This window comes from Rhipicephalus microplus, chromosome 9 (assembly GCF_043290135.1).
Source record: "Rhipicephalus microplus isolate Deutch F79 chromosome 9, USDA_Rmic, whole genome shotgun sequence".
Classification (NCBI taxonomy): domain Eukaryota; kingdom Metazoa; phylum Arthropoda; class Arachnida; order Ixodida; family Ixodidae; genus Rhipicephalus; species Rhipicephalus microplus.
The window spans coordinates 105,083,688-105,100,597 of NC_134708.1; the positions used below are offsets into that span (position 1 = coordinate 105,083,688).

General features: G+C 40.1%; 1 long non-coding RNA gene across 1 annotated transcript; it reads right to left on the reverse strand.

Annotated features, from left to right (window-relative positions):
• Positions 1 to 207: 207 nt before the first annotated feature.
• Positions 208 to 8,104, reverse strand: LOC142771436 (uncharacterized). The gene is made up of 3 exons (XR_012885918.1): positions 7,993 to 8,104; positions 4,509 to 4,718; positions 208 to 373 (listed from the first exon to the last, which is right to left on the reverse strand). It is a non-coding gene; the product is annotated as an uncharacterized LOC142771436 (long non-coding RNA).
• Between the last annotated feature and the right edge of the window lie 8,806 nt (positions 8,105 to 16,910).

Sequence of the window (16,910 nt, forward strand, 5' to 3'; positions counted from 1 at the left end):
AAGTTATTATTATCAATAGAGAAGCATTATTATACACACCAGCCCTGCTACAATCAATATATTTTTTTATTTGTCTGTATGCTCCAGCTGTGAATAGTGACATTGCAGCGTTGATGGTACACAAGTGAGGTAACTGCACCGTAATTTCACGAGCTCCATCTAAGCCACAGGATGGTGGCACAAAACAATATGTAAGAGCAATTTTAGAACGAAATGCTTAAACATAAATAATAATCATAGCACTGTGAAAGTGTGGCGCTGTGTTTGTCTCATGAACGCCTTGTGGAGATCGGCGAAATGCTGCTTGAGGCTCCGGCACCACTGTAAATTTGGAAAGTCACTGCCATAGAACTTAGGTGTCCTTTATAGGCACCTGGAATCGAAAATAATTGGCACAAATAATGTCAGAGACACATGTTAGCACATTAGTTCACATGTACAAGAAATATAACACACAGAATGAAACTGAAAATGTAAGGCACACAATCCTTCATGTTATGCATATGTGAATAATAGAAGGAATGAGTGTATAAATTAGTTCTGCCACATCAAAGAAAACAGCATGCTTATCACAGTGAAAATAACTAGGTTGTCACGATTTTCAATGGTAGAGATAATCGATTAATATGTCCTTATGAAATTAAGATTTAAATGCTCTCTGCACAGTAAAACTTTAGAAACTGCAAGTGAAAGCTCTCAATGTACATTTATTAGTGTGTGCATGTACATCTGCTGCCTTTATCCTATACAGTTTGTGCACAAAATTGGCATCTTGAACAATTTTGGGAGTTAAACCTATGCAACTTATCAAGGTTAAAATCACCATGAAAGCAAGCAGGACCAGGCAGGTGCCATTAAAAATCTGTGCAAGCCAGATAACTATAACCGAACTGCACACATATAGGGGAGCAAGAGTAACAGAAATTCGGCTGCTGACCCGCAGTTCGCGGTATCAAATCCCGGCTCCATTTCCGATGGAGGCAGAAATGCTGTAGGCACGTGTGCTCAGATTTGGGTGTACGTTAAAGAACCCCAAGTGGTCAAAGTTTCCAGTGCCCTCCACTACGGCGTCTCTCATAATCATATCGTGGTTTTCGGACGTGAAACCCCACATATAAATCAAGAATAACAGAAATAAACTGCCAACAGAAAAGTTGGGTGCATGTGCTATCTGTAAGTGCTTACACCTTACTACATACAGCATGCTCATTCCATTTTAAATACCGATATTGAAAATGACTGCTCTATTAGGAATGTAAAAAATAAGGTAGAACTGAACGACTCTACAAAAAGTGACCCTATTAGACATCACGTTTTCTTATAACAAAATTGACTAAGACTCTGAAATATCATTATGCAAGAAAAAATCTTCAAAAGAACAATCAAGTTTGAAGTCATATATTTTTAATATGGCTACTATGACTATAACCAAGAAATCGACCTCAACATGGCTAATGTTAGTTTTTAAGGCCTAAGTTCACTAGACAATGAACTATACCACAGAAAGCACAGCGCTCAGGCAAAGCACCACACAAAAAAAGAAAGCAGTCCTTATTGTTATTACCTACAATGCCTTTAAAATGGTATTTTTACCTCTACTTTCTGCTTTTTATCTAAGTAACTGGTGTGAAACAAGTTAGCTGAAAATTCACTGTGCCTCCAAAACCTGTTGGTTGAATCTGAATTTTTAAAAAATGGTGAAGCTTGCACTAAATGAGGCTCCACAAGCCTTGCAACAGCGAGACTGCATGACTCTTAGTACTACTTTGGTTACTTGTGTTTTGTTTCTGGGTCTAAGCATAAAGACAAGGGCTTAACTGAATCGCTGCTAACAAACAAATGCTTTCGAAATTGCCTGAGCGTCAAAGGATGCTCAGACATTTGTTGTTTTTTGCACTGGGCTATTCTACACCAAACATACAAACCATACTGCCTTGCGACCATCACAGATGTATAGTTTAAAAAATGATGGTAATTTACTCTTCTGAAAATAGTTATTTGCAGAAATGTTTTGAAGAGAAAAAAGTAGTGGTCACGTGGTGGGTACCTTCAGAATTTCGCAGAATGTCGTGCGGGTGTTATTTGTGAGAAAAATTTCAAAGTACCGCTTTTTCTTGCCATATCAAATTTGATCTACATATTAAGTAAAGGTGCTTCTTAAAGTATTTGAAGCCGAGTAACATTAGTGCAATTTTTTCGCTACATAGGCTTTGAAGAATTCAGCCAAAGTGTTTATCGTTTGCATTTCTTGTATGGCAATACTGCACTTTGTATGAATATTTGAGCCACAAATACTCACTGCACAGAAGTTATATTTCACGAAAAAAAATAATGTTAGGTCCAGATTACAAATATCACTATATAATCGTTTTTGTCCACATTGAGATGCAACTTGAGCTGTGTGTTTGTCCAATTGAAAATTACTTTTATGTGTAGGTTGAAAGCAAATAGACAGTTCTTGTTATATGGCAAGTGTTATCATTACAATTTTTGTTTAAATGAGAAAAATGATTTTTGAAGTCTTCTATAGAGGGCCATGGGGAACTTCGGAACGGAAGCTGTCGTATATCAAATGCAGAAAACAGCCATAATAAGAAAACTTCAAAAATTCATTTCCACTTTAAGACAAAGTGTAATCATATAACTTGCCATATAAAGAGAACTGCTTCCGTGCTTTTGATGTGGCAAAAAAATTGCACTAATATTACTTAGCTTCATGCACTACACACAATCACCTTTACTTAATACCTAGACCGAATTTGGTGTAGAAGAGGCAGTATTTTTGAAACACTTTTTACTTTTTACAAACAACACCCAGACGACATCCTGGGAAGTCGAGAAGGCACCAACGTGGCCTAATATTTTGTTCTCTGCGATATATTTTAGCATTTTGCTGTTTTCAATACAGTAAACGAGCACAATATTTTTTTTTCAAAACACATTTAGGACGGTTGGCAAAATGGCTGGGATGTTTGATGTGTAATTGCTTCACTGCCAGCATTTATTCTTCCGAAGCTCAAGCTATCACCTCTCTGTTGCTGCCTCCCTCACATACAATGCCTGCATAGGAAAGAAAAAGAAACGCAGGTCCGACAAAGTTCACAAGGCAAGATATTTTCATGTTGGATAAATTCATTAGCATAAACAGCAGCAAAATAACATTCATTTTGAGTAGTCCAAGACACAAGCTATATACCAGCATACTTAGAGCCAAGCACAAACTTTTCATTTGAACATATGTGGTGATAGACAGGAAGCACTTATTGCAAGACTGATCAGTCTGTAATTAACTGAATGAAGTACAATGCACTGTTCAATCCAACACCACATAGGCATCTTTGCTATAGCAAAGCCATGTGTCATTCATTCATGCACTAGATGGGACAATGCAAATGTAACAAAAAAGGTGAAAAAAGAAAACAAGGGAAAAAAAGAACAAAAGGAGGGATGCAAAGCAGGAGCAGTGTAGCACTACTTTTACTTTGCATCCCCCTTTTCTTTCTTCTTTTTTCTTCCTTTCTATCATTTATCTTTTTTTTTGCTTCCCTTATCCCCAACCTCCGACAGGAAAACACTTTGTATCAGCGCAACCTAACTTGAAAAGAAGCAAGGGCTGCACTTTTCTGCGTTATAGGTTTTTTTTTCAGACAAACATTTCCAACAGGCACACACGCCTATACCAAAAGATGATGTCATTACTGACCCCATTTAAACTAACACGCCAAGGATGACAAGGTGGCTTCTAAAAAATAGGTCCTCCTATCGCAACATCGGCCAGCCTGTATGAGGCACTTCCACTGTTCACCCTGATTACCCCACTAGATGTTTCCATCTGTCGACTCACATCTTCATTTCGGATAACACTAAGACGAGCTTACATTGATAAATACGCACGAAAGTTTAGTGATGTATCATGTATCAGATTAAGCAACTCTGTTATAAAATTATTGATAGCTAGCTTCCAGGCTGAAACTTCGTAATGTCTTCCATTCACATGAACCAGATTGACAACGTAATGCACAACATGCTTAAGAATACTGTGAGGAACATGATAACGACAAAACGACCGACCACCCAAATTTTTCGCTGTACATGTTTACAAAAAGTTCATGTACCCCAAACGAGGTGCTTATGATACAAGCTTAAAAAACCTACAAGTAGGGCCTTGGAGCCTTCTGGAAGTAGACGTGTTGCATTTTTTCTGTGGAGGGCTTTACACCCATAAGTGAGGAACAAAACTCCTGTATAATGAAGAATGTTGGCAGCTATCAGTTATAGAAAAACCAAATGCAGCTAATCTTCCCCGACACATCTGAACATTTAGAGAGGTGACGTAGCTTCTGTGATTGTGGCAGTAACTCCAACAGGACCAGTGCGAAAATTGGCACTACTTGGCTAGACAAATGTCCAAACATGCCAGCCCGACTCCCTCGAGCCATCCCGGCTGAATCTGACAAATGATTTCTTAACTGCTGGCTGGACAAAAACAAAACCACTGAAGCACTCACAATACACAGCGTGAAGTTCCTCTGGAGTGGTCAACTTCGTCTTCTGCGATGAAAGAGCAGCACAGTGTACCGATAAGGCACTCCTTGCAATGGTTTTCAATGCCACACAGTGACCTTGCTGTTCCTGTCGAAAAGAGCTTCGGGAGCTTGGAGGGTGCTTGCTCTTTTCTGGGGGCTGCTGCCGCTCCTCGTTTTCTGCTCAAGGTCAACCTGCACAAAGTTGTAGACGAGGCTTTAAGAGTTGTATATAATAATATGCAAATTTTCGCTGAACACACATTTCCTCGTGGCACACTGAGGAATTTCTTATAAAACTTGAGGCCTCGCATATGCAAACATTTACAATCGATCCGAAGATTCACTCGACTCTAAAGGAGCAAGTTTGTTATGTAGTGTATATAAAGAAAGGTCATCCAGCACAACCACAACTACAGTTGCACACGAAAACGACATTTTACACAATCCTGTTTATTTACATGGTCCATTTTATTTTATTTACACGGTCCATTTTACACGGTCCTGTTTTACACAATCTGGTCTGCATGAACTCTTGAACCGGGCACCATATAGATTGAAAGACACACACAGAGTTTGAGACAAACCTAGTTTCCCGTGGAGCATCCTCTTGCACTATAACAACACATCTCAATTTAGTTAGTTGGTCAGAACGAGGTGAAAACAGCTCGCACTTGAAAAGCACGGGCAGAAGGAATGACGCCTGCACCCTGTGCTCCCTGTACATTCTCGTTGAGGGTGCAGTTTTCGCCTTATCCTTATGCAATTTCGCATTTATAACATTGTTCGCTGCATAATCTTTGGGGCTTTAAAGTGTGATACCGTCATGTGTATCCCATGTATTTTATAAAAATAAAATGCAAGATAGCTCGATTCAAAAGTAACAAAGTGCATCCAGTGCCATGTCCTGCAGCCATTCTTTAGGCAAGTGGCAGAATGATTTATTCTTCAAAACATATCTTACTTGTATCCACTACAAGAGCAAACTCGTACACTGGCACATTCTGTTTGCCTGTTCAGATTATAAGGTACCTTTTTTACACCAGAAAATCTTCAAGAAGAATAGAAGTGTTGTAATTGTGAAGAAAGAAAAGTAGAAGGAAAAAAAGATAACCTGCCCTGTACAGGGACCGAGCCTGCGAACTTCGAATAACATGTCCGATGCTCTATCAACTGAGCTACCATGGCGGCTATCCCTCTTCCATTTTGTACGGTATATATGTGCCTTTATAAATGGAAGAGTCAGTCAGCGCTGCCTGTTACCATCAAGGCGAGTGTGGGACACCTTTTTTTTTGCCTACTGGCAATTACATTACGATTGCAATTACGTTACGATTACTTCCGATATCCCTATACTTCTTTGGCAGCATTATGCATCTGTCAGTTCTCAGAAAATCTGCTAGTCACAGGAGGTGGCAATGCTTCACCCTCCCACCTAAATGCATGTACTTGAACACATGCCCAACTGATCAAAAAAAAAGAAGTCACACACCGCTAAGATTACTGAGATTCACTGTTTCAGATTCATGAGTAAAGGAAAGAACTATAAATTTAAGGGTTCGTTGTCTTTGTTGAACACATTATAATAAGAACTAGCAGAAAATGATGCCAAAGAAACTATAGGGGATGTTATCAAAAGTAACTTTAACAAAATTGTGAAAAGAAAAGTGAACAAAAACGTAACTTGGCAACGTTTTTTGACAATTGAATTGACATTACTTTTTATAACATCCCTATATTTTACTGGGTAATGCTGTCGGATAATTCTCATTATTAGAGTGGTGAGTAGGCTGACAAAGAAAGCATATGGCATTGATACTTCTTTTGAACACCTAATAGTTTGAGGACCTTAAAAAAGCGGAAACTACTTTGAGTATACCAGAATATTTAGTTGGAGCGAAAAAAAACGCACACACATTTTTACCAGGCTTGTTAACACATTTTGAGACATAAAAGTGTATGCTGCCAGTAATGTTGATTACCATTACTTTTCTCACACTATGCACTGTAGCAGGTGTAGTTAGAGTGGTGATAGTGAAGGATTAATCAAGCACGCCACCAACTGCGTTCACATCAATGGTCGCGTATTTTCAAAATAAACCTGCTGTATAATAAAAAAAAGTTTAGAGCATTTATGTTTTTATCCAAATCAAGTTAAACCGACTGGGTAAGCAAACCGTTTGCATAAAATCAAAAGGCATAAAGTGATTCATGTATTATAACTATGTGAACAATTTCAGCAACGCAGGGCAAAGTGACAACAGTTCTATTAAAAACCCTTCTCATTATAACATGCATGAAAAGCACCACACCAGAATATTTTATAGTGCATGTAATATCGAGACTACTAGACTGTCTATTGACCTTTTAGAAGAAGGCTATCTCCTTCACGTTCAAGGGGCAACCACTTGGCCTTTTCCTGAGCTTTTCTGTGAATATTTCCTGAATTTCAGGTATCATTAGGATTGATTTAGAGTGAACAGATTTTGCTTACACATTGAAACCTAGTTCTGTATGTAACTGCAATTATGGGTGCCAAACCACATCCAATTAATTTTTAACATTTAACTTATTCTTTAACTGCAGCAGCACAACTAGCTATGGGTGCCCAAAAAGTAGCTAGGAACAACACCTTTACCTTCTTGATTCTTTTGGAAGTGTTCAGCTTTTCAGTGCTCTCATTACAACATTTTTTTAAATACGTGTTTGTGTGCCCACTACTCTTGCTCCTTGTACAGTGAGGAGGAGCACATGGCAAGAGGAGACAAGAAAGAAGCATAGCGAAAAAAAGCGAAATAAGCGAGGACCTCTTTTGTATCGTACAATGTGTGTAACATCACTATTGCGTCAACATATAGACAAATTATCACGGCTATGCATCCATTGTAGAGTCATACACAGCTGCAACACCACGACTAAATTTCAACCTTGTGTTGGTTTAGGATCCCTTTATAGTGGCAAGCTAATGATATCTGCATTTGTTTGGCACACATTGAGATGCAGCGAAATGTGATATGGTAATCTCATTTAGAATGAACGTCATGTGGCTTCTTTGTATATGTGGCCACAAGTAACTCTGGTTGCAAAGCAATATGGCAGAGCCTAAACAGACGTCACCGACCACTCCAATCTGAACTTGCCTTTGCTACTTGCCCATTATCATCCCAGCAAAAAATGAATAATTGTATCTGCTACAGATATTTGCTAACTTATGCTAAGGACCAAGTATGAAGGGTGTTTTGTCATTATTGAGATCAGTTATTTGTTCAAGAACACTTGCTGTCAAACACAAATACATTGCTGTCGAAGCATAAAGACTCAAATATAAAGCAAAAAGAAGTGTCTCTTTAAAAATTACAGGCCACGAGGTGCAAGATAAATATTTGATATACTTGGGATGTAAGGCACGCAGTAGAGGTGCTGCCATATTATACTTTTCCTTGTGTTGAAACCTGCTTGCTTTACTCACCCAACACATCTGTAAAGATGCCGTGAAAACACCAAGGAGCTGATGCAGCACGGTTGAACACATGTCCAGGGATTCCACTATTTCTAAGCAGCCCTACAGCCTCCACAGTCCTGCAACCATTGCAGTCCGGTGAAGAATTGCAATGTGTTTCAAACACAGTCCAATTCATGGCAAGTAAGCATGCAATAGCGTTTTGTCAGCTGTTCAAGAAAAGAGCATGAAGTTTAGCTAAAACCCATGTTTTTATAAACACCATTCAATTTGATATAAAAGTTGTGAGCATTATGTGAAGGAACACGGATTAATGTTAGTCAATATTTTCTTATGATGGACTGATATGAATGCAACTAACTGAATATGAAACGATAATTTTTGCTTGAGAATTTAGAGTTATGAACACTATCGCACTTTCCAGCTGCATTTTGTCCAAAACAGCGGCAAGATAGGCTAGTTTCTGTAGGTGAGCAGTAATGAGCAGTGCAAAGTAACAACAAGAAACACCAGTAACAACAGTATGGAGCAAGCACAGACTGCCAACTGTATAATTTATTGCACAAAAGTTCGCCTGAATATCAGTCAGACAACTCGTGCAAATGAAGGTCCAGTTGGGAATGAACAAGTTACGAAATCAACAATGCCTGCTTTCACTAAGAGGACCCTCATTCACATAAAGTATGCAGCGATAGGCCCCTACCGAGGTACGTCAAAGCATGATGTCACTGGCACATGTAAAAGGTGTGGCTGGAAAAACACTCCCGCTGGTGGCTCAGCCCGGTACAGTCGTGCGGAGTTTGGGGCAAGTTTTAATTTTTCAAAGCTTACACTTCACGTTACAATGCCGACATTAGCTGTAGAATGTGTCAGCAAACATCTAGCTGTGTGGTAAACTGTGTGGTAAAATATTTGCCACGCTGTCTGTTTATCTTGAAGAAGTGAACACACGTGGTGGCCTGTGCGAGGAACAGCGGCATAGTCTTAAAAAATGTGCACTGTGGATTGCGGCAGGTAGTGTGCATTGAAAGGTATTGAGAATATCGGTTCAACTGAAAATATTGTGTATGGTGTGTGCAGTGTCAATAACAATGTATCTTGTTTGTGAAGACGTTAGCACTCATGGCAGGGACCGGTCGATGAAAAACTTGATTCGACATTTTAGTCAAGGTAAATATGAACTTGACGCGACCATCTGCGAGTGGGTAAATCTCGGTGTTTGCGCTGTGTGCAGAAAAAAAATTGCATGGTCACCGGGCTGGAAGATACCATTTGCTGAAGCTGCATGTATGAATCGCCCCGACGAGTACACAAGCCCAATAAAGATATAACTAGTTTCATTGAAGGCCTCATATGTCTTCATGTAATAAGCAGAGATTCTTGTTTCACATATACTCAGTACCTTTACCGCTCGATATTCATGAAGTGACAATGCAAACAACAAGTTTGTGTGTTAGGTCCTAAGGGAGCAATGTAAATATGCAAATAAGTTGTAGGTGTTAGATGCAGCGATGTAACAGCGCAAAAGATTACGTATATATTAGGCAACAGGTTTAGAATCGCATACATCTCAGTGGTCTATCAGGATCGTCACAAACAACTTCCTTGCCAACCAGCCCTTGCACAGAGGGAAGGAATGGCTGGCACGGTGCTCGAAGTGACGTCCCACTATTTGCAAACATAGAGAGGTTTCTTACTTAGGCAACAGTTTGCACAATATATTTTTTAGATGCAAGACTGTACTCGTCCACATTGATCATACTGATGTCTTTTGTTGTTACTTTGTGCTGTGAATTACTAGGCATTTAGTCACCATGATCTTTAAAAGCTAACTTCAGTGTTTTTTCTCATACTGCTGACAACTGTGTTGTTACATAAATTGGGCAAAAAAGCAACACAGAAAGACTGTCACAATAAATACACCAACATGGGTATTCTCCTGCAAACAAAAGTCGGCACTGGTCCTGTCATTACCCGTCTTCCTTCTCTCTTTGCTTTGTTTGTGCTGAAACAGCCAAACACCTGATGAGTTAGATGAGAAATATTAACGCATCAAAACTATAAGTGCTTGCATCAGCAACTACACAACAGCGTGATAACCGCACCCCTGCCACACAGCAGCGAAACATATTTTGAACATGCTGGCAGTGTATTATTTTATAAAAAGCAACTCTGGCAGATTACAAAATCTAACATTGTGCATGCAAGTTTTCTTCAAAGTCAGGCGTACAATGTAGGTGCTGACCGGTACATTATTAGTTACAAGCAAAAGCGTCTTGCAGGTGCACATGCAGATTGCACGAACACCTCTCTCTCTCTCTACACTAGGCCCACACATTATATCTTTTAACAAGCACATGCCACTGTTTAGGGGCATAATAACGCTCTACCGTGAACGTATGCTAATCAACCCACTTAGGCGGTTGGCTAGGTGAATCGAGCCAAGTTACAAATTGTATCGCCCGCAAACGTAAACAAAATGCTGCTTTGCATCAAATGGCACTGCAGGCTTCGTTTAATCAACAACGTAGCAAGCGCCGTGTGCGTCTTCCTCACTACATTGCACATATGAAAAAATTGATCACCATACACATGCATGTTGCCGCAGTTGTCTCGAATTAGCTCCAGTAAGGCCGCGCCGATGCGCCATGGCTCTGCTGGCGTTAGCGTTGTCAAAGCGAATCGGCAACCGCACTCACAAAGGCGCATAAGGTTGCCGTTTCACGACGCCTCGTTCGAGTGCAGCAACACACACTTGCAATGAGTGGTATACTTGGTCTACATAAAAAAGTGTCCCCCTTACCTTTAGTTTCTTTCACACTGTCCTGAGGGAAGCAACCACAGGCGTCAGCCGTCAGCTCGGAGTCCTTCGAGCGCCCGCCCAACCCGCCGATTCCTTGGACGACTCGCACTTGATCCGTACTCGAACAACCGCGGGAATAGGGCCCAATCTTAGCACATCACACGAACGAGGAACGGCGCTTCCTTGCGTAAATTTAACATTTCGTGCTCTCGTGTGTAGCAGCGCGAACGCATGAGAGACGCACCCAAACGGCATGCCCCCGGAAACAAAGACAAACAACATGTGGCTTTAGCTGTGAATGGATTTGGCTTGGATATCTGTGTGAGGAAAAAAAAGACATCTGTCGCTGCTCTAAACTGAAAAAAAAAGTATGTTATCTGGCAAAATAACTTTAAAAGTGATAAACGGTTATTCAAAAAACAAGGTACAACTTATGAATATTTTCGCAGGTCTTTGTTTTGTTTTAGCAGACGACAGCCTCCTACTGCTTCTACGACAGATGTAGTGCGGTTTCACGTTTGGTGCGTGTCGCCGACGCAAAGCTCTACAGTAGTGATATCAAAGTTATCAATTCTCAATGAATCATAGGATGGCTACAAAGCAGTAACATTTTGACATAGTGCAGTACGCAATCTTTCAAGGTATGACATTTCTTTGATTTGAAGCAAATGGAAGCAAGCGGGCCGGCGCAATCAGCTGATGTCGCCACTACGCGAGGCATGGTCGTGCGCAATAGCGTCGCGCCACGCGCTCAATTTGTCATCAAGCGATAGAGCTACTAAGTGGAATACAGCTAGATGCAGAGATTAATGGCGTATCACTCTAATTCCCTGTGGTGGCCGACTCAATCGCAAGAGAGCCCCGGGAAACAACCTTCAGCTGCTCAAGCTTGTGTGTGGGTGTAAAAATACTTGATTTAATCCGCGGCGGGGCAGCAATTTATAGCTGAACGACATGCGAAAAGCATGTGACGTATATACAATCACAAAACATATGCACACAACAATAGATACGATCGCATATCGTACATAAATATGCCAACACATAGCATGTAAAAAGCAAATTTATATACATAACTTAAACTTACGTCCAGTGTTCAGCGCGAATAGCTCAGCAAGGTAACGCACTCAGTTCATGTACGCGAGCACACCTAAGTGGTGCAGGTTCAAGTCCCGCCAAGTCTAAATTTTCTTTTGATTTTTTTTCAACGTTTTTATTGTACTACTATTTTTTTCTAATGCCTTAGGTTCTAAAACAAAATAAAAGCAATATTGCGTTCAAGTACGTATGTGGAACTGTGTTTTTTGCGCAACAGTTATTAGTATTTTTATTTTCAATATTAATTTTTCATTTATTTCATAATATAACAAAATTAAGGACTAAGGGGAACATTGGGTCTGCTTGACTGTGAAGGGACTCGAGAACTGAGAAAACTCAAACCAAAAAATTTATATGAGAAAAAACTGAGCATTCCACAGCCGGACCAGTTTCTTGAAGGGTAGGCCCTAGGTATGCACAAGACTTGCTATATGACTCACCTCAAGCTGTGGCAGCTGAGGGAAGGCAATATCACCAAGAAGCAGTTCCAAAATATATTTTGGTTGATGTTTTTTTATTCATCCAGAATAAGGGCTGCACAATTGTGATCGAGCCAAACCAAGAATTGCGGGCACGAAGCCATGAGACAGAAAATGAATATTGTTGATTGTTTGAAAAATTGCCCTTAATAAAAGGAAGAGTTATGGAGTGCTACGTAGCTTAACTCGCAGTAGGAATATTATATATAGATATAGATAGTTTAAAATGGGCAATATTGCACACACAGACATTGGTTAAAGTTCTTTGCAGCACAGTTGAAGCATCTATGTAGAACTGAAGCATCAAGAGAAGCTCATGCGTCCTCACTTTATTGCGCTTTACATAGCTTGTATGTGTCCATGCAGCCATGATATATTTTAAAGCATTTGTTTAACCTATAATCTTCTTATTCATTGAAGCTGGCCCATACGTTGTGTCTTATGTAGCACTACAATTGAAGCGTAATCTGCATGGTGGTCTGAAACAATGCTTTTGAAAGTCTCAAAACGACCCAGCTCTATACACGACCAACCGAGCATCAATGATAAGCACCATTATGTGTCCGTACATATCAGTTGTGCTCTCATACTTAATTATTTTTCTGACCACTCCCTCTGCTCCTACCTCGTTGCTGTCATGAAGCTGTGGCAAGTTGTGTATAGCTGTATTTATATTGTAGGAGCACATACTATCAATAAAAAATTATTTTAGGCTACATGCAATTAGTTTTCATAGATTTTCATTTCTTTTGTCAGTGCTCAGGAAAGCTAAGCTCATGGTCGATATTTTAAAATGACATTTCTCTTTGCCAATGTTAATGAGAACAGTTTCATTATTATTCACAAGTTCATTCACATTGAATTTAGTTTTCATTATTATTGTTTCTACCAAAAAACGAGCCCTTGAAGTTATGCTTTTTTTGCTTGATTTGTTTTCGTGTGACAGCATGCAAGTAAAATGACAGTTATTGTCATTCCTTGTGAACGACACATTTTCCGTGTGACAGACTTTAACACCTGGGCATCTGCAGAAGTTGTATTCATTCTGAAAAAGGGTGAACAGCGGTGACTGACAACACAGACTAGCCTGCGTTATTCTTTTGTACTATATATGTCACTGTGCATTCATTTATAACTTTAGAGCTCGGATTTCCTGCTCAAAATGTGACAACTGTAGAGTTTCCGCATTTTTGCAACAATCCACATGCTTTTCATACACTTTTGCACATTTTCGTAAGCACCTTACAAAATCTGTATCTTTCCGTAAGACCTTACATTCTGCATTTTCCTTTTGAAAGCTTCTGTACACTCCATACACTTTCCTTATCCTTCCATATCTTCTATAATGAACTCTCCGTATGCTCCATAAGTTTCCTTATCTTTCCATATTTTCCATAAAACTCACTCCATCCACGCCATAAAAATTCCTTATCCTTCCATATACTCCATAAAAAGCTTTCCATATATGCCATTTATTTTCCTTATCGTTCTGTATACTCCATAAAAGCTTTCCGTATACGCCATACAATTTCCTTATCCTTCTATATACTCCATAAGAAGCTTTCCGTAAATGCCATACAACTTCCGTATATTTCCATAAAACTCCATATTTTTTCCATAGGTAGCATAAGGAAATGTTACGGAGTCCATATATTTTCCGTAAGATTTCATACGGAACGTTTCAGTAGGGTGGGACCAAAAATTCAACAAGCTACAAGGTACACTAGGTTGGAAAGGGACATCAGCCTTGCTGAGGGCCCTCATAGACCCAAGTACGACCAAGACTGAAACTTGTAAGGCGACACAAAAGATTGCACACAATTCAAAGGCACAGACCGGGAACTGCTAGAACACATAAAGCTGCACTGCCGCTGAAGATTGGTGGGTCCCGCTGACGAGTAGCACCGGGGCAGGTCGACGGGGCAGCCGATGGTGCTGGCTGTGCTGGGATGGGCTGGTTGGCGACTGCGTCAGTCATGTTGTACGGTAGTCTTTCGGCCAACTTGCGAGAGCGGAGCTCCAGGTCTGCTTAGGGATCTCAGCAGCCTCCACCAAATGCGATGATGTTTATTAGAACAGGGGAGTCGCAACGAGGTCGCGACGTAAAATGGGCGAACAGCAAGTCTGGCAAAGGCGGCACAGGTTCTCGCGCAATCAGAGCACGGGCTTTTTGTTGTCTTCCGAAGGCACATACGCGTTGGTGCGTATGCTCCACTACATTATTATTATTATTATTATTATTATTATTATTATTATTATTATTATTATTATTATTATTATTATTCGGCAGATCCCACGTACCGGAGAATCGACGGTATGCGAAGCTTGTGGAGGGAAAGTGACCGTGTTGTAATTTTTTTATTGAGCGACACGTCATGAAAACGCTAAATAGATTTACATATGCTGCATGCGCAGACATACGTTGAATAGTTGCAGATGTTTATATAACCAGTTGTTTTCACTTGCGCAACGATGTCAACTGGAACATGCGTAGTAGCAACACCGGAAGGTGATATAAGCACTGATGCTTGCGAGGATGCTGGTCCTGGACACTGCTACTTGAATCAGCTTCAGCGCATGGCAACTAACCACAATTCATGTTAACCCGACGTCACGGCTTAACATAGGAGTACTTATGTGATAGTTACAAAATTGCATAGGCAGCACTGCAGGTATTACTGACGTTTCATGAAGATTAGCGTCTATTTGAAAAGTATTTCTTAGATTTGGCGTAGCCATGTGGTAAAATGCTTCAGTGTCACGCGGAATGCTTGGGCTAATATTTAGCTGGGACCCTGACATTTATTCCTTGCATTCGTCGGATCGACGCTACCGATGTCGGGTATTTCTTAACGGTCACGCGCTAAAATTATCAATGTGTGTTCTCGTCGTTCCTAAGTAGATACCAAGTGTCAATCACTTGTGGCACATATCCCCGTATCAGCGGCAAATACCCGCCCATGCATATTTGGCATTGTCTGGCAAAAAGTGTTCGACAACGTACGCGACGGGATATTGACATTATTCATGTCCTCACTAGTGCGTCATATCCGTGAAACCATCTTATCCTCCCATGCTAATTTAGGTTCATGCCAAGTGAAGGGGCCACCACGAGAGCACCTAAACGTAAGTGGCTAGATAGATAGATAGATAGATAGATAGATAGATAGATAGATAGATAGATAGATAGATAGATAGATAGATAGATAGATAGATGCGGTGATTGTAACCGAAGTTCGCTAAGAAATGCTTTGCATCTAAATAATAATAGTAATAATAATATTATTATTATTAATAATAATAATAATAATAATAATACGCAAAGTTTACGTGGCAAAAGAACAAAATGATTCTGAATCAAGCCATTCTAGAGATCTTTGGAAGTTTTGAACATGTGCTGTCCGCTGGTGCACGTGCACTCTTATGTTGTACGTACACCAGAGAACACCAGAAAGAAGGTACGTCATGTGTTGTACGTGCAATGAAATCGAACATTACAGGAACTTGTATCATTTAGACTCTATGGGAATGTGGCGCCCACAGGTGGCATTGAAATTAGAACCTGAGGATGAGCATCGAAGCTCAGTAACTTCTACGCCACCTTCGCAGGTATTAGATAGATGTACGAAATGACACTCTTTAGAGGATATCCGAATGGATTTCAATTGAAGATCAATTTAGCAATAGAATTTGCTACAAATATTGTAAATCTATTATTTTAAGGGTAGGCAAATAATATTGCCAACTTTTCCGGAAACAAAACGTCCGATAATCATAAACTCCGAATGCAATCTCAGCTTGCATTTCAGGAACGGTGCTCGTAACACACGCTGCCCAGAATGTGGCGTAGCCTAGCAGACCGATGATTACGGAACTTCAAGTAATCGTACTAAACTGTGCCCACGTGGAGCTGAATTCGTGCAGGGAGATTTTTATGAATGCTCTTGATGAGCGGCGTGGTAGATGCGGCGTGTAAGCGTGGATCTATGATTGAAGAGCTTCGAAACTCTGCGCCATGTTTAATTGCACCAATAAGCCGGAAATGATGTCGCTGAGATTATCGTGGTTGTGATGCGTCATGCGCAAATGTATGTATTCACTTGTAAAAAAAATTCTGGAGAATCAACTAGTTGAACTCGATATCAATAAATATGGCGCAAGGCTTTTCGACAGCTGGATACAATATCTAGCTTACATTGTGATCCAGTAGCAATGCTTAACCATCATTCCTTTAGTATTAGCAAGCAGTAAGCAGTAATTTTGTTATAAATGGTTGTTGAGCTAGTGTGAAATTCGTCATATTGTAAGTTTAGTGAAACTTTGACAACTCTGGGAGGCCCTTACACATTCACGCACTATTCAACTAAAGAAGCACACACGCAGCGCTCTTTCTGTGGTTTGTGTTTCTTGAGTTTAATTGTGTGGATGTGTGAGTGTTTTGAGACATCTGGAAGCTGCACCAAATTAGCTTACACTATAAGTGAACAATAAAAATATGGTGTCTCTCATAGTCATATGGTTGTTTTGGGACGTTGAACCCCACATAT